This window comes from Rhineura floridana, chromosome 11 (genome assembly GCF_030035675.1).
Source record: "Rhineura floridana isolate rRhiFlo1 chromosome 11, rRhiFlo1.hap2, whole genome shotgun sequence".
Classification (NCBI taxonomy): Eukaryota; Metazoa; Chordata; class Lepidosauria; order Squamata; family Rhineuridae; genus Rhineura; species Rhineura floridana.
Window position 1 is genome coordinate 55,918,726 of NC_084490.1, and position 16,503 is coordinate 55,935,228.

The 16,503-nt window shown below is 45.4% G+C and overlaps 2 long non-coding RNA genes across 2 annotated transcripts in view; one reads left to right on the forward strand and one right to left on the reverse strand.

Moving 5' to 3' along the window:
• The first annotated feature begins 1,314 nt into the window (after window positions 1–1,314).
• LOC133367202 (uncharacterized) lies at window positions 1,315–8,268 on the forward strand. Its single transcript, XR_009758540.1, has 2 exons — window positions 1,315–2,117; window positions 7,993–8,268. It is a non-coding gene; the product is annotated as an uncharacterized LOC133367202 (long non-coding RNA).
• Window positions 8,269–11,495: 3,227 nt separating this feature from the next.
• Window positions 11,496–16,503, reverse strand: part of LOC133367203 (uncharacterized) — a 114,288-nt gene continuing 109,280 nt past the window's right edge. Inside the window, exon 5 of the long non-coding RNA XR_009758543.1 lies at window positions 11,496–12,192. This is a non-coding gene — a long non-coding RNA (uncharacterized LOC133367203). The remainder of the gene's footprint in view (window positions 12,193–16,503) is intronic.

The following is a 16,503-nucleotide window of genomic DNA, read 5'->3' on the forward strand; positions in this document are numbered from 1 at the left end:
ACAGGATCCAAACATGGATTCATGTGCCTTATCTGTATGGCCCTCCACCTCAGCCCCTACCTCCTCTGCAATATGGGAATAGTAACTGACCTATCTTACAGGGTTGTCATAACAATTACAAGAACTTTATATACATTAAATGATTTGAATACTCTGAAGTGCCATATAAATGATGTTGATTATATTATACGATTATGATTGGAACTGAGCCACTTTAGGGTCTAGCATTAATATGCATGTAGGCTACAGGGCACAACTCTTTCGACTGAGTAACAATTTATCAGGCAATTCAGTTCTGTCACCTGTGGCTTGGATCAAGATTATAGACTTTTATCACACTGCATGTGTTAATTAGCTTACTGTTTGGGATGTTTGTGTTGTCACCAACACTGCCTTGTTAATTGGTCTCTGTAATTATTTTTCTGCTTTTAGGTAATTATCAGTGTCTCTTCTTTTTGCATTTAATTTCCCCTTGACCTCATCCCCCTACATTCCCCCCTCCAGCCATATGTGTGCGTGGATATATGTATTTATTCTATATGCTTGCCAATTGACGATTACACTTTATGCATCAGATGAATGGGACTGTGGTCCACTAAAGCTTACGCCAAAACCAATTGGTTAAGTCTTCAAGCTGCCACATGTCTCTGCTTTTGGCTAGGTTTTGGCACAATGAGTTAGGTGCCATGCCTAATACCAGGCAGAAATTCTTTTTGTGATATATTTGGTTTCAACTGCCATTTTATTTTGTAAGCTGCCTTGAGCAGGGCCGGTGCTATCATTAGGCCAACTAGGCAGCCGCCTAGGGCGCAGACCTCAGAGGGGTGCAGCACTGACCTTTGAGGGGCACAGTTTTATACAGATTAGTTTTTTTAACCCTTGGAAAAAATGCAACTAAAATAAATTTAGCAGTTTCAAGTTTTGTGCTTTTCATTTTTTCGGCAAGACATCTGTTTTTGAAAATTGAAGTTAGCAAAAAAATTTTTGGGGGTGCAAGTAGTTAGCTTTGCCTAGGGCAGAAAAATAGCCTGGCACCAGCACTGGCCGTGAGCTGTAAGAGAAGTGACACAACAGTGTTTGATGCGAACCAGCAAGTTTCCTAGGGGGACGTAAGAGAATCTCCAGTATTTTCCAAGCGGCGGTACCAGCCCTGACCTACTCTTTCTCCCCTTCTCTCTCACGGATACAGTCGTCCTGCGTCGAAGCAACTTGCTCACTCCCCCTCCCTATATTGGGAGTCACCAACTGCTTCAGCCTCCGGGTGTTTCATCTGAACAAAGGAGGGTAGAGATGGGCGTCCCGTCGTGATGGATCCAGGGAGGGACGGATGAGGGTGGTGGCGTCTGTTGAGTTGACTTCCACGTTCCCTTCCGAGCTTCTCTTCGGATGCGGGCTGCACGCAGGAGATTGTCGCCAGGGGCCGCTGCGTCTAGGCTAGGGGGCAGATCTTAAGCCTCCCCTTCGGCTCAAGAGCCCGGAATCCCCTTCCTCCCTCCCTGCCTTGGCGGGGCTCTTCCCTTCCTCCTCCCTTTCCCCGAAGGCCCCTCCTAATCCCTCGCTCGCCGGAGCGGGAGGCCTTAAGCTGCCTTTTCAGGACCTTTCCTCGGCGCGCTCTGGCTCTCGGCGCTTTCAATGGCTCTCCCTGGCAGGAGACGTGTTGGACAAGTGGAGGGATCCGTCCCCCGCCAGCAAGGTCAAGGTGCGCTTAAAGGCAGCTCCTTCCCTCGACTGGGCGGCGGGCGCCGATGTGCCAGGTTTGAGGGCTGCGAGGAACAATGCAAGGGTTTGTTCCCTCCGCCAGCAGCGTCTCTCTCTCGTCCCGCTAGAAAGGATCCAGTCCTGGCACCGAGACAGGGCTGTCTAGAGCTGCTGCCCCCACGGAGCTACGTCCAATAGTTCTACTGCCCCACAGCCTTGCCAGGGCTGGGGCAGCAATCGGCTCGCCACCTCACTTTCCAGCACGGCTTCTGTGTATTCATTAGCTGGTGACGTTTCCTAGCACGAAGATGAGGTGGAATGGTCCAGGGGCGGGCCGCTTGCTTGGTTATCATGCAGCTCTTAAAGGCACTGGAGCGTTGGCAGGAAGAAAGGTGGCGACCCAAGTTGGTAAAACAAAGGTACGTTTCCTTGATGGCAGTTTTAGTTGGCATAAATACAGGAAAGGATGCACTACCATCAAAACTGCAGATCAAGGCAGGTTTTTAAGCCCTAGAAAAATGGCTGTTTTGTTTTGTTTATATTGCTACTAGTTCTATATTGAGATGACTTAATAATAATAATAATAATAAATTGTATTTCTAGGCCGCCTATCTGGCCGCACAAGCGGCCACTCTAGGCGGCGTACAAGATAAAGTAAAATACAACATACAAACTACATAAAAACCCAAGAACTACAATATAAAATGAAACCGAACCCACCCATAGCTAAAACCAATGGCACCCCCCCCAAAAAAAAAAAAAAAAGCAGCAAAACAAAAACAAAACAAAAGACAAAACCCCAGGCCACCTCAGCCAGCCGGCTTATGTATCCCTCCAAAGACTTATAGTCTATAAACTTATAGTTTATGGCATGAAAGGAATACACACGCACACAAGTGTCATTTTGTGACAGTTACTTGGCTTGCAGATCCTCTGCTACATAACATCAGGGTCAAAGTTTATCTTAAATGAACCAGACAAGAAATTTCTCAAAAACTAGCAATCTTTGGTGAGTTTGCCACACTGTCAAGAAATAATAATAATAATCACCACTAATGCTTTTCCTGGAGTTTTCTTCCTTTCTGCTCCCCCCCCCCATTCCTGGATGCTGCATATTTATTTATTTATTTATTAAACTTGTATACCGCCCCATAGCCAAAGCTCTCTGGGTGGTTTACAATAACTAAAAACAAATACAATTTAAAATACATCTTTTAAAAACAATTTAAAACACAATTTAAAAATTTAAAACAATATAGAAACACGTGCTAAAATGCCTGGGAGAAGAGGAAAGTCTTGACCTGGTGTCAAAAAGATAACAGTGTTAGCACCAGGCGCATAGATAGCCTTCTTGGTAGTGTGGCAAATCCATCATGGATTACTAGTTTTTCTCAGTGATTTAATAGAGGGTTAAGTGCCCTGCACTTTTCAGGCAGGATCCAAAACTCTATATAGGCATCCTTTTGAGTGGAACCAGGAATGTCATGAGCTGCAAATGCCTGCCCTAAGGAAAAGTCTCCTTGCCTGGTAATGTCTAGTAAAGTGAATCACTGTGCTCTTAAGTTTCCCCACACCACTCCGTCAGAGCATGATGACAGCACACCACACATTTTGTTTTATTAGACATTGCCGAAGAGAGAAGAGGATGAGATCCAGGGCTCTTGCTTTCAGTGGCCAAGCCATGCATTTCCAATCATGCCTCTTTCCACCCTGACACATTCTCCAACAGATCTTGTCACCGTGTCAACCTGATGGGAATTGGCTCTCAGTTTCACAGCAGTACTTTGAAGTTTATGTAACATGTTCAAGTGTTCAAAGCACTTCCCACAAACCCTATAAAGTTAGACAACTGTTTTTATCCCTCTAAACTACAGATTTGGGTGGGTGGGCTGAGGCTGAGCAACTGTAACTATTGCTATCTCCACCTGCTTCTGCTTCATCAGTTGGGAGTGGGACCCAGCATCTCCTCCCCTCACAGAGGCCATTCGAGCTGGATCATCCTGCAAATCAGAGAAGCAGCAACAAGTGAGATGAACTATCACCATAGCTCCCCCTCAGCAGGACTGGAGCCCCTTCTCATTCTTTGCAGCATATTCAAGGACCAAATGCGCATTTCTCAAAAGCAATAGTTTGCATGACTATTAATTTCATTTTGCTTATTTCTTTCCTTTTAATTGTGAATTTGTGGGAAAGGGCGCTGAACAAGAAGTAGAACATCATTTGTGTTGTGAGCCCCTCATTGTGGGGCAAGGGGAGTCATAACAACAAGAAGATGTGCGTGGAAAGGATTTATTATTTTTAGTTGCCTCTCCTTTAGTCCCTCAAGCCAGCCAAACCTAATACTGGCATTGTGAGCCCTTTGGGAAGAGAGATGGATACTGATGAAATTGTTACCCAGCCTGAACAAGGTGGGGAATAAATACTGTCATGGCTGCTGGCCATAGCATTCTTTTGCTAAGGAGCTTGCTTGTTAGTGACTATCAGAATGACTGGTAGAGGTTTCCTTGATGGGAGCAAATGGTTAGGAAATAGAGTTCCCTTTTGAGCATCTTCAATAGGAGAGTTATCAGCTTGGAAAGTAACTCATCCCTTCTCCCCCAGCTAAGAAGGGTGTTTGTGTGCGAGAGAGAGAGATAGAGAAAGAACTGAAAGAAGCTTGGAACAGATACAGAAAGAGTCCAGAAACAGGGAGAGAGCAGAGAGTTAGCTGAAGCCTGGAAATTAGAAGAATTTAGAAGGAAGAAGAATTTGTTCCATCCGTTCTTCACAACAGACCAACCCGATTCAATGGTCCCAAATGTGCTTGTGGATCAGAATGCAACTCCTGATTAGATTAGGCACTTATCTGCATTTTGCAGGGCAGTATCCGTGTGCAAAAAGCGTGCACAGAAATAAAAATGCATAGAAGATATGTATTTTATGGGAAAACACACAGAAAAGCACTGAAAAATACACATTTGGGGGAAATGTGTAGAATCGTGTATAATAATGTGTAAAATTTAAAGGTTAACTTTTTGTCCATTTTTGTTAAATTAGCACCAAACAGGGATGGAACAGACCTACAACTGAGTGCCAGCAAAATTGAAAATGGACAGATTGAGGCTGATTTGTCCATGCCTCCTGGAAACATCCTGGCATACAGGGTGCCTTTCCCTGAAGACCAGATAGAAAGTAGTGAACTGCTACATGCTAGGAGTGTGTTGTATGTTGTTTGCCTCCACTTACAGTCTTACTTGTAAATAAACCAGACATTAAAAAACATACACACACATACTATAACTGTCTAATGCTCTGTACTCCACAGGAAACCAAACCTGGATAGCACTGCCCCCTGGAGCTTTTGTTTTGTTGGGGAGCATATAACAATATAAATAAATAGTTGATTGTCTAGTGAAGTCATGCTTGAAATGAGAACTGAACTAGGGACTTAGGCGTTCAGAGCTCTGACTCATAGCTCCAACATTTCAGTAGGTCCTAGGATACATTGGAGTGCACCTGTGGCTCTTTCCTCACTTGGCAGGTGGGGCAACCCCCCGAGGATCTGAAGCTCATGACCAGATTGCCAACTGGGCCAGTGCTAGCTACTCCACATACAGGGAAGACAGGTGTATGAGGCTCTGGTGGAGTGGGCAATGACGGCAGCTGTGTGGCTTTCTGATGGGGATGCCATGGTTTTATTCATAGACCCCAGATGTGGCATGAGAGAGGCAGAGGTCTTGGGGCATATTTGTGGTGTACTGCACTGTCTTTAAAGCAGAGATGAGGAACCTGTGGTCTTCCAGACCTTGTCTGACTCCAAACCCCATCATCCCTGCCATTGGCCATGCTGGCCAGAGCTGACAGGTGGTGGAGTCTGACAACATCTGGAAGATGACAGGTTCTCCATCCCTGGATGGGAAGGCAGAGCTGATGATGAGATTCGCTCAGTGGCTTAGTACACACCATGCATTTAAAGCACATGGCTCCCCCCAAAGAATCCTGGGAATTGTCATTTACCCCTCACAGAGTTACAATTGCTAGCAACCTTAAAAAATGACAATGTATGATGTATAGGCAGCCAGTGTTTCTGCCAGCAAATGCAATGGAGGAGGAGGAGGAAAATTCAGGGTGTAGCCAATCCCTCCCCTCCATATTTTAAGCATGGGTTTAGAGTGCTGTCCCTGAAGCAGGAAAAAATGATGTGTCAAGGTAGACCTGGGCCTGGCTTCTCCACGCCCTGACAAAGTGGAATGTCATCACAAGTCCTCTAGGAACTGGTGAGCCAGGGATGGACACAGACGAGGCAACTTTCCTTGAACGCATTAACATTTTGCCAGTTACTCCCATGTCAGTGATAAATGCTGGTGAAACCTCAACCCTCACTCAACTTTCTGGATGTGGGATCACATAGTTATGCTTGCTTCTGCACCAGCCCTGACTCTCAAACCACCAGCCAGCTTGCCACTGCCTCATTTCTGGTGTGTAGGGAGGGGGTGGCCTTTCCTATATGGGTTTCTCCCCCTGCCCGACATTGCCAGGCTGGTGATGCCAAGTATGTAATGGCAATGCAGCCTCTCCTATTCATTTCCATAGCAATGATCCTCTTTTTCTCCTGCCGGCAGAACTCAGCTAGCCAGGCCTTTTGTGGCTGGTTTTAATTAAAAGGCTCTTAAGTGTGAAACAAAGGCAAAGCTGAAGGGGTCTGTGCAGGGGGAAAGGGGGGGTCCCTCTATTCTTCCAGCCTGGTCTGCAACCACTAACCCTAACCATCACATCACCACCGCCCACCTAGGGCAATGACAGTCAGAGCACTCTCGGGCCCAGTTTTTGTGCCATGAACAGTGGGGAGGGAAAGGGGGCATGCTTGAGGGAGGAGGGAAGGTGGAAGGAATTATGCTTTGATGCACATCCTCCCATATCAACCCAAACCAAGTTTCTGCATGAATTAAATAGTCCCTCCCTACCATTGTGCTGGGCAACTGTACTTAAAAGAAAATCTAGGCTTGTCTATCTCGTGCAGTTGCAAATAATTATTTATGTCTGCATTACCCTGCCTGCTCTGTACAGTGTCGGGTTACACATGATCAGTTCATCTACCCTTTTTAAAAGAGCAGAGGACACTGGCAGGCTTCTCTTCCTTCCTTCCCCCCCCAAAAAAAAACCTTCTTTGTTCAAGATATAATTCAGCACTTTCAACCAAACATTTGCATGGGACACAAGATATCATTTAACTAATTATCCTATTGTAATCAATTGAACTTTCAAAGGGCTTGACTTTGGCTGGATTATGCTTTTAATTTTATTTAAAAACTAATGTCTATTTCTTATCTAAATTTTTGCAGTGGGGTGCATATCTAGCCTTTCTCCCTCCCCAGGAGAATGCAGAGGAAGGCAGCACAGCAACCCTCTTCCACGCCCCTGTCCCTAGCTATGTCTTCTATGTAAAACCATGGTGGAAAAAATGAGATTTATACAAGCATCATGCAAAGGCTGAAATATGACTGGGCACACTTTGAAGTTTGACACACTGAGCAGAGAGGCCTTTACACCCAATATTTAGCTTGGAGTCTAGGCTGTGTCAACAGAGGGGCAGGGGAGGGGGAGGAATGGACATGGTAGACTGGAGACACTGGCTTGATGGATGGGGAGTGCTAGCAGCACAACACCTCCCATGTCTTGATAAGCAAGGGTGTGAACCTTGGTGGGGGCAGGGAAGGAAAGCTGCACAGCTGGCCTGGTTTCTTTCTCTACCATGAGCATTTCTGATAAGACACAAACTCCTGGAGATGCAGCTTCTCACTCTGCCATAAGCTTAGCTTAACGTAGTACCCACTCTGCTTTCAGTGTCAAGGTTCACCCCTGGAACATGTGAAACAAGAATAAAAACAGTGCTTTTAAGCATGTGCAGAGTGTATTTTTCTCATCTGCATGTCATTACAAGCACCTCCACACACCTGGAATTTGAAATCATGGTTTCCACACAGCGTCAAGCCCCGGCTCTTTAAGAATTAAGTGTTGCACCCACCTGAAGTCTGAGAGCCTCCTCATCCCCCTGCTTTCAATTATAGATTTTCTGTCCCAGTGGTTCAGGTTTTTCCTGGACAATGGGATGTGGCTGAGAATTCATACCACTGTTTAATTTTTAAAATGAATGATGCTGAGATGCAAGCACTCTCAAGAGACTTGCCATATGTAAACCTTGGAAGCCCAGCTGAGAGGAAACATGTTAAGTAAAGGCATGCTCGAATGCAGTGGCTGATTTGATGGGCTATATCATGAAAATAATTCCCAAATATCTCCTTTTTTATTTTACAGAAATCACAGAAGTCTGAACACTCACTAATCTTCCCTTACTTGAAGACCTGTTTGTATGATTGAGGGACAAACAATTCTATGGACCCATCAAGCCAGAAGCTGCCTCACACTGGTGTAATATCATTGAAACTTATGGTACTTCTAGATAATCCATTTATTGAACATTCATCCTGATTTGTTTGCAGAGAGAGTAGACAACACTGGCTATTTAACAAGCATTCATTCTGATTTGTTTGTGGGAAGGTTAGATGAAGCATCAAAGCAAATATTATCCCACATTTGTCCAATGCATTTTTCTGTCACTTCCTTTGTCGCAAAAGGTCCAGATCTTTTGGGGAAGTAGTTTTGTTGTGCAAGACCTTCCAATCAACTATAATTGCACAACTTGAATTTGCTAGTATGCAACTGAATCCCACCCCAAAATAGGGACAGTATGGAAGCAAAGCACCCTCTGTTGAGATCCTAGGCGCTTCCATCACAAAAACTGAAAACAAAAGAACTCTAGAAGACACAGGATGTGGTAAAACTGACAGCCATTCCCTCAACATCCATGGCAACATCACTGGCATAAGCTTGCAGGGCTGGCCCAAGACATTTTGCTACCTGAGATGGAGCAGCAAATTGGGAGGGTGCACACGCATGTACACGTGTGCACACACACACACGCATACCAAAGTCAAGGTGTAGAGTATTCAAAACTGGTCAATTTATTTTGGCACCTGAGGCAGAAAATCCCATGAGTGCATCTTCCCCTTAATTATAAATTTGCTGCTCTTTCATGACACTCTAAATCTGCTGCCTGAGGTGGCTGCCTCATTCTGCTGAATGGTAGAGGGGTCCCCACAAGCTAATCGTGCAGTAGCATGGAAACGGGCCTCCCCCTCGGGAGTCAGGCATAGAAGGAGCTAATAGGCGCTTGAGGATGGGAAGACACCCCTATGATACCATCCAATCCCTCTACACAAAAGGAACGTTATAGATGCCACAGCACGCACAGCTGTGGTAGTCCCCCTTCGTGCAATTCTGAAGGCCACATAAGATAGGTAACTCTCTCCTTCCCCAGTAACCCCCTTCCCCCAATGCCTCACATTGTTCAGTAGTGTCCCTATAACTCTCCAGAGAGGTTTTCAGGGAGCATGGATGGCTGCAAGGGGAAGGACTTATGCATGTTTACTCAGAACCAAGTCCCACTGCATTCATTGGGACTTACTCCCAGTAAGTGTGCATAGGACTGCACTGTGTTACTATGAAGATAGTAACACAGTGCACTAGTCTCCTACAGCAAATCATTTCCATTAGCCACATCTGGAGGGGGAACGGGTTGATCTACTGATCAGTTGTGAAATCTCTTTGAAGCTGAATTTTTTATAAAACACACTCAAGCTGATCCCACCAGGTTTTCCAGGAAAAGGGGCAGGGTTTGGCTAGCACCATGTGCCCCTGTTTTCAGAAGAGAGAGGTGGAGATCTACTGGAACAGGCAGAATGGTGAGTGCGTCTCTATCCTTCAAAAAAACAACAACCTCGAGCTGATCCCACCAGGTTCTACAGTAAAAAGGGGTGGGGTTTGACTAGCTTTATGTACCCATTTTCAGAAAAGAGAGGTGGAGATGCACTGGAACTGGCAGGACCCTTAAGTGTCTCTCTCTCTACCCATATCCTCTCGTTAGGTTGTTTTGCAACTCAAATGGCAAAAGACGCAGTTTCAGAGCTTGACTGCAGGAAATGCTGCTCAGTGTCAGGCCCCAGAATGTGTTTTAAGAAGCAGGGTCAGAGACCCAGGAATTTCAAATTCCTGTAGGATTATTATCTTTCCAATAGTCCTTAATGTAATACTATGCAGTAGAACAGACAACTGAAAATGACAGTCGTTGGCCAGACAGCTCATGATCTAAAACATGCAACATGCAGGGAAAAAAAGTCATACAGCAAATTCAAGCGTAGGCATAAAGCCTGGTGAAAGTGGAAACCACATCGACAAAACTGGTGGAAGTCTGCATTTGAATTATGTGTATTCAAGTAGAACCTGCAACAAAAAGCCACATTCCATTCCCTTCTTCCCAGTTTTCCATTTCTTCCCCACCCTTGTCAATCAGCATTTCGTGGTCACTGTGCATGTTCAGCCCTCATTTTACTGTTCTGGCATTTTCTCCTCCCTTAGGTTTTTTGGCCTTAAAATTATTTTGTACTTCTGCAAACTTTGTGTTTCCCAGGCCTGCTGATACTTCCCTCTTGTGTGTGGATGGTGTAATTTAGAAAAGCTCTTAAAACGAGAAGAGAAAAACAACATGATGAATATGAGAAGAGTGCCTCTGGGCCTAAGCAGAGTGTTTTTCCTCTCCCTGTCAAGCAACCAGAAGCAGAACCAGCTCCCATACTTTCAGGACTGGACTGGAATCCCACTGACCTTCCTTTCCAGCTAGGCACAAAAGTTATCCAATACCGAGTAATGCAAGAGCCAGAGAGGGGAGTAGTCAAGGATAGAAGGCGGCGGGTTGATGTTGCTGCCCTAGGGTGGGGAATACAGCTAATTAGTTTCCATGTAGCAAATCTTTTACATGGCATAAAATTTGTCACAGCATCCTGAAAGATCCCTCATCCTATAAATAGCTTGTCCCCTTTAGCATTTCTCTTGCCTCATGCAAAGTTGAGGAGGTGGGGGTGAATGGAAACACAAGGAGAGGGTCCAAGGCTGGCTCAACTACTTCCTCCCCCTTGCAATATCACTTTCCCATGGAGAGGGGGAATAGTTTCCTACTGCCCCAGCAGCAAGGCACACTTTGCCAAAACCAATGGCATGCTCTTCAGGTTGAATTTACTGGGTTCCCTGTCACTGCCTACAGAGATCAGAGATGAAGTGAATCCTGCAGCAAAAGACACATGCACAGTACTACACACTCATGTGGTATAGAGGGATCCTGTTCCTGATTATTTGTTCCTGTGGCTGTGTTGTAGGCTCCACACCCCCCACACCTGTATTTTTGATATTGAGACGTATGTGATGGAATTATAAACCAGCTCCCTGCCTTGCAACGTGTTTTTGCTTTGTGAGAAAGGAGATTAATCTGGTCTCAGCCCTACATTGCTGGCCCACATTCAGGCTGTGCTGGGTATAGTAAATATAAATTCCTCAAAAAATGCAACTCTTTAAGAATTATCATGTGATGTGACCACACGAAAGGGCACACTTCTTTGCAGACCATCCAATGGAACTCATTGTCACAAAACATGATGCTGATCTTTAGCAATATTGTGTTTCAAAATGAGATGGATAACCGGAGTAAATGCTGTAGGCCATGACAGCAAGAAGCACAGACCCAATTTTTGAGAACAATTTATTTATTTTTATAAAAGTATTTATATACTGCTTTCGCATAAAATGCCAGGGTGGTATACTATCAGAAACTATATGGGCTAACATAGTGGTTCCCAAATGTTTTTCCCCACAGACCCCTTGAAAACTGCGAAGGGTTTTGGCAGACCACTTAATCATTTTTCTGTCGGTTGTAGCAATTGTAATGTACTGTGCTAGATGCTGTATGAGTTTTAACAGACACACTGTGGAGCACCTGAATGGACCACCAGTGGCCCACAGACCACAATTTGGGGTTCCCTGGGCTAACACAGCAGAGGGGAACCTACGGGCCAGGAGCCAAATGTGGTTTTCCAAGGCTCTCTACCTGGCTCTCAGGACTCTCCCCAGACCATAACCCCTCCTCAGCCACATCCAGTAGTGTAATGACAAATTCAGAAATGCAGGGTCCCTCCATGATGGTCACATTATGCCCCCTCACAGCCGTGCCCCCTTTTCCACTTTCCTTGTCTCCTTTGCTCTCCATGTTGTCTCTGCATCCACACTCCACTACAACAGACATCCCTAGGAGCCAATCAGCATGAAAGAGAAGGCTGCATGCTAGCTACTAAGAATAGTCTTAAGGGCTGACTAACCTTTCACTCTGATTGGCTCCAATCAGCAGGAAAAGACAAGGATTCTTCTAAGTGGCTAACATGCTCTTCTTTCATGATGATTGGCTCATATGTAGGGACCTGGCTGGGACCCTGCTCCCAAAAAAGTAAGGTGTCTGCAACCCTGGACAACTATACCCTTGGTCACATTGCCTCTGGCCCTGCTTTGCACCTTCCTTGAGTATTTTGCCTGGCTGGAATGTGTCCTTGAATTCTGATATTGCCTCTTGATTCCCTATATGGAAGAGAGAGAGAGAGAGAGAGAGAGAGAGAGAGAGTAAACTAGCCTAGCATATAAAGGTAAAGTTTACATTCATTGCTCTGCCCACCTTTGCCGCTGGCCCTGCTTACCACTGGCATGTCAGGCTGAAAAAGGTTCACCATCCCTGGACCACAAGTGGGATTGGATGCCAGGCCCAGATGCCAAGCCCAGAGACTGACCACTGTCAGAGACAGAATGCTGAGCTAGGTGGAGCATTTTGCCTGCATCAGATAGCATGTCGATTCTTAGGTTCTGATTTGGAGTTCTGTGTTCACTTCTCTGGACACCACCATCCAAGAACAATGGTAAGTTGAAAGTGATTCAGAGGAAAACTATAAAAATGTTGAAGGGTCTAAAAACAGGGATGGAGAACCTACACCCCTCTAGATATTGTTGGACTCCAACTCTCCAGTCAGCCTGGCCAATAGCCAGGGACAATGGGAGTTGATGTCCAGCAACATCTGGAGGACCACAGGTCCCCCATCCCTGGCTCTAAATGGCAAAATCCTCTGAAGATAAAAAGATGTTTTCCTTAGAAAACAGGATATTTATGGTAAGGAGGAGTTGGATCTGGGATTTAATCTCCCGTTTGTGCGGGAAGGGAAGGGCTGTAGGTCAATGATAGAGTATCTGCCTTGCATGCAGAAAGTCCAAGATTCAATCCCTAGCATCTCTGGTAGGGCTAGGAGAGACCTCAGCCTGGAAACCCTGGAGAGTGGCTGCCAATCATTGTCAACATTACCGAGCTAGATGGACTCAGTATAAAGTAGCTTCCTATGTGCCACACACTAGTCAGGCACTGGAGCCTCAGCTGCCGTCCTACACAAAGTGCAAGTGCCCTCTCCCCCTATCATATCTCCTCTTCCCAACAGCTGTCTCTCATAGGGGGTGGAAAGTAATGGTAGGCAAGCTATCTTTTGGGCATAACTGATCATCTCATTGTGGGAAAAGCCACCAACAAGCTACCAAGGAACCCCAGGGTTTTCCAGAACAAAGTCTGAACACCAATGGAGCAGGTGACTCCTTTCCAATGTTACAGTTCTACAAAGGTATCTTCAGGCAGGGATGGTGGATGAGTGGACATCTTGCCACCTTCCCCAATGGCCCAAAAGGAAGTACTTCTTCACACAACCCACGGTTGAAATATGCCATTTGCTACCAAATGATGCAATGGCTGTCAACTTGGAAGGCTTTAAAAGGGGATTCAACAAATTCATGGCACCAAAGGATACTTAGATAATAAATGCCTACTAGTAGCCATGATGGCTATATTACCTCCAGAAGCAGTATGCTTCTGAATGCCAGCTGCTGGGGAACATGAGTGGGAGTGGGCCATTTCACTCATGTCCTGCTGTGGGCTTTTCAGTGGCATCTGGTGGACCACTATGGAAAATAGAATGTTGGACTAGAGAGGGAGTCCTTTGCTTATGTTCTGACTGCCTCTAGATTGCAAAGTCAAGTTACATGTGAGAGTTTGGCTTCCTGCTCTTTTAAGAATCAACAGCAGAGCACTGGCAAAGATTGGTGGCTCCTTGAATTTTAATGAAAACCTGGGTGGTTTACAGTAACTAAAAACAAATACAATTTAAGATACATCTTTTAAAAAACAATTTAAAACACAATTTAAACATTTAAAACAATATAAAACACATGCTAAAACGCCTGGGAGAAGAGGAAAGTCTTGACCTGGTGCCGAAAAGATAACAGTGTTGGCGCCAGGCGCACCTCGTCACAGAAATCATTCCATAATTTGGGGGCCACCACTGAGAAGGCCATCTCCCTTGTTGTCATTCTCCGAGCTTCCCTTGGAGTAGGCACCCGGAGGAGGGCCTTTGATCTTGAACGTAGTGTACGGGTGGGTTCGTATCAGGAGAGGCGTTCCATCAGGTACTGTGGTCCCAAGCCATGTAAGGCTTTATAGGTCGAAACCAGCACCTTGAATCGAGCTCGGAAACATAAAGGCAGCCAGTGCAAGTGGGCCAGAATCGGTTTTATATGTTCGGACCGTCTGGTTCCTGTTACCAATCTGGCTGCTGCATTTTGCACAAGCTGCAGTTTCTGAACCATCTTCAAATGTGGCTCTCTTTGCTCCAGATAAAGGTGCAGGCTCTACTTCCTCCTCCTTTCCTTACAACTTTGCTCTCCCTTTTGTATAGAAGCTGCCTCCCCTCCTCCGATGTGTAAGGATTCCAGCCGGACAACCTAGCCTGACAAGCACAGCTGCAAGATCCATAGCCAGGATACTATCTCCTTTGGGTAGTCCCCCACACTGGGTCATATGAGGGCCCTCAGCTGTTCTTGCTGAACAGAGACAACAACTGGGGTGGAGTGTGGGGTGTGGGGAGACTGAGACACAAACATTTCATTAAGCAAGCACATGGGCTTTAAGCTGCTCACATGAGTCACAGTCTTGGGGCCAAACCTGGAATCAGTTTTGCCCCCTGCTCTTCCCCTCCAATAACGATGCCTCATGGAGGGTTCTCTAATTATGTCAACCAACCCCTGTAGGAAGCACCATGTCACCCTCCCACAGCCATCAGTGCAAGTGTAACTTAGCCTAAATGATGGCGTGAAAAATACATTCATTTGCAGAATTAGATTTAACAGTATTAATGCCATCAACATGCAGACCTTCTAGCCCCTTTATAATTTTTTTCATTATGATAATCATGCCTCCTCGGCATCTCTGCTGCCATGGGCTCCTTCTGAAAGGAAGGGCAGGATATAAATCAAATCAAATGAATAAATCTCTGCCTCTTTCTGTTCCCCAAGCAGCCCAATCTCTTTTTTGCATCCCTGCAGAACAGCCTATCTACTGCTTAAGAACGGTGTGGTGATTTCTTTCTAGGCAAAGAATTATTTGCAGGGACTGCCAACATTCCGTTTAGACTGTTTGTGAATATTTTGTGGCATACAATGGATGTACAATGCATGTTTTGCAGGGGTGGGGGGTGGATTCAACTTTAATACCTCCCAGTTGCTGCTTGAACCTTCTTGGCTTATTTCCTGTCAGCTGCATACAGGCCCTCCTATACTTAGGTCCTATGTAAGGTTTTTCCCCATCCTCACTTCTCCTTAGTCCCTCCTCTTTTCAACTTTATGGCTTCTCTGCCACTCTTTCCCTCTGCTTCCTGCTTTTCAGCCCACTACCTGAAGTGTCCCCCCCCTTCCTTCAGTAACCCTGACAGCCTCTTCAAACAATCCCTTCAGCGATTCATGGCTGCACAAAAAGCTTTGTCCACAGTGGCTCTTGATCGCTTCAAACAGCAGCACTGGGCGCATACAACACAACGCAGAGGATAACACTTTTGGCACACCTCTTCAAATGATGCACAAATAGTAAGCTACATGCAGAAACATTCTATGCAGAGAACTGGAAAGAACAGGTGCTGACTCCAGATGCAAACCCATGAAACAGAGGCTGTAAACATACTAGTCCCCAGATCAAAGTGTTTCCGTTAGCCACACCTGGAGGGGGAATGGGTTGATCTGCAGATCAGTTGCAAAATCTCTTTGAAGCTGAATTTTAAAAAAACATGCACTCAAGTGGGTCCACCAGGTTTCACAGTAAAAAGGGGTAGGGTTTTACTAGCATCGTGTGTCCCCATTTTCAGAAGAGAGAAGTGGAGACGCTGGAACTGGCAGTACAGTTAGTGTTTCTACCCAGACGCCAGGTGTGAAATATCCTCTCTTAAAACCCAGCAAAACATGCTGAAGCTAATTTGCAGCATGTTTGAATATTGCCTCGCATAGAGAGGGTTTAAAAGAGCAGACGGGAATAGGAAACAGCTTTTTTATTCTTCCACATCATGAGTGAACTAGAAGCATTTTCATGGCCAGCATTTATGAAGTAACACAAATGTTTTTCCATATAGCATATGACTGACCTGGAAAGCTCAAAGCCACATGATTTACAGATAGCAATGTATATAAAACTGGTTTTAAAGAACTACAGCAGATAAATGATAGGCTGTTAGAGGCATTGGAGAGAGTATCCTGCTCAAACATTTGCAAGAGCAGAGTTGTGGTTAGACTCCTATGCAAGACATCAGTTCAACTGCAAATTTATTTTGACACACTCTGCAAGAACTGAGCTGCTCCTGGCAAAAGCCCAGGTTTCTGGCAATGAATGAGCTTTGCATGAGGTTGGTTGCCAGTCACCTCCACTGAACGCATAACATCTACTGCTTTGCCAACAGAGAGGCACCTGTGAGATACCGAGAAACAGGAGCTGAATTATTGCATCTGGCAAATCCAGCCTAAGACTTCCTGGTGTACTACACT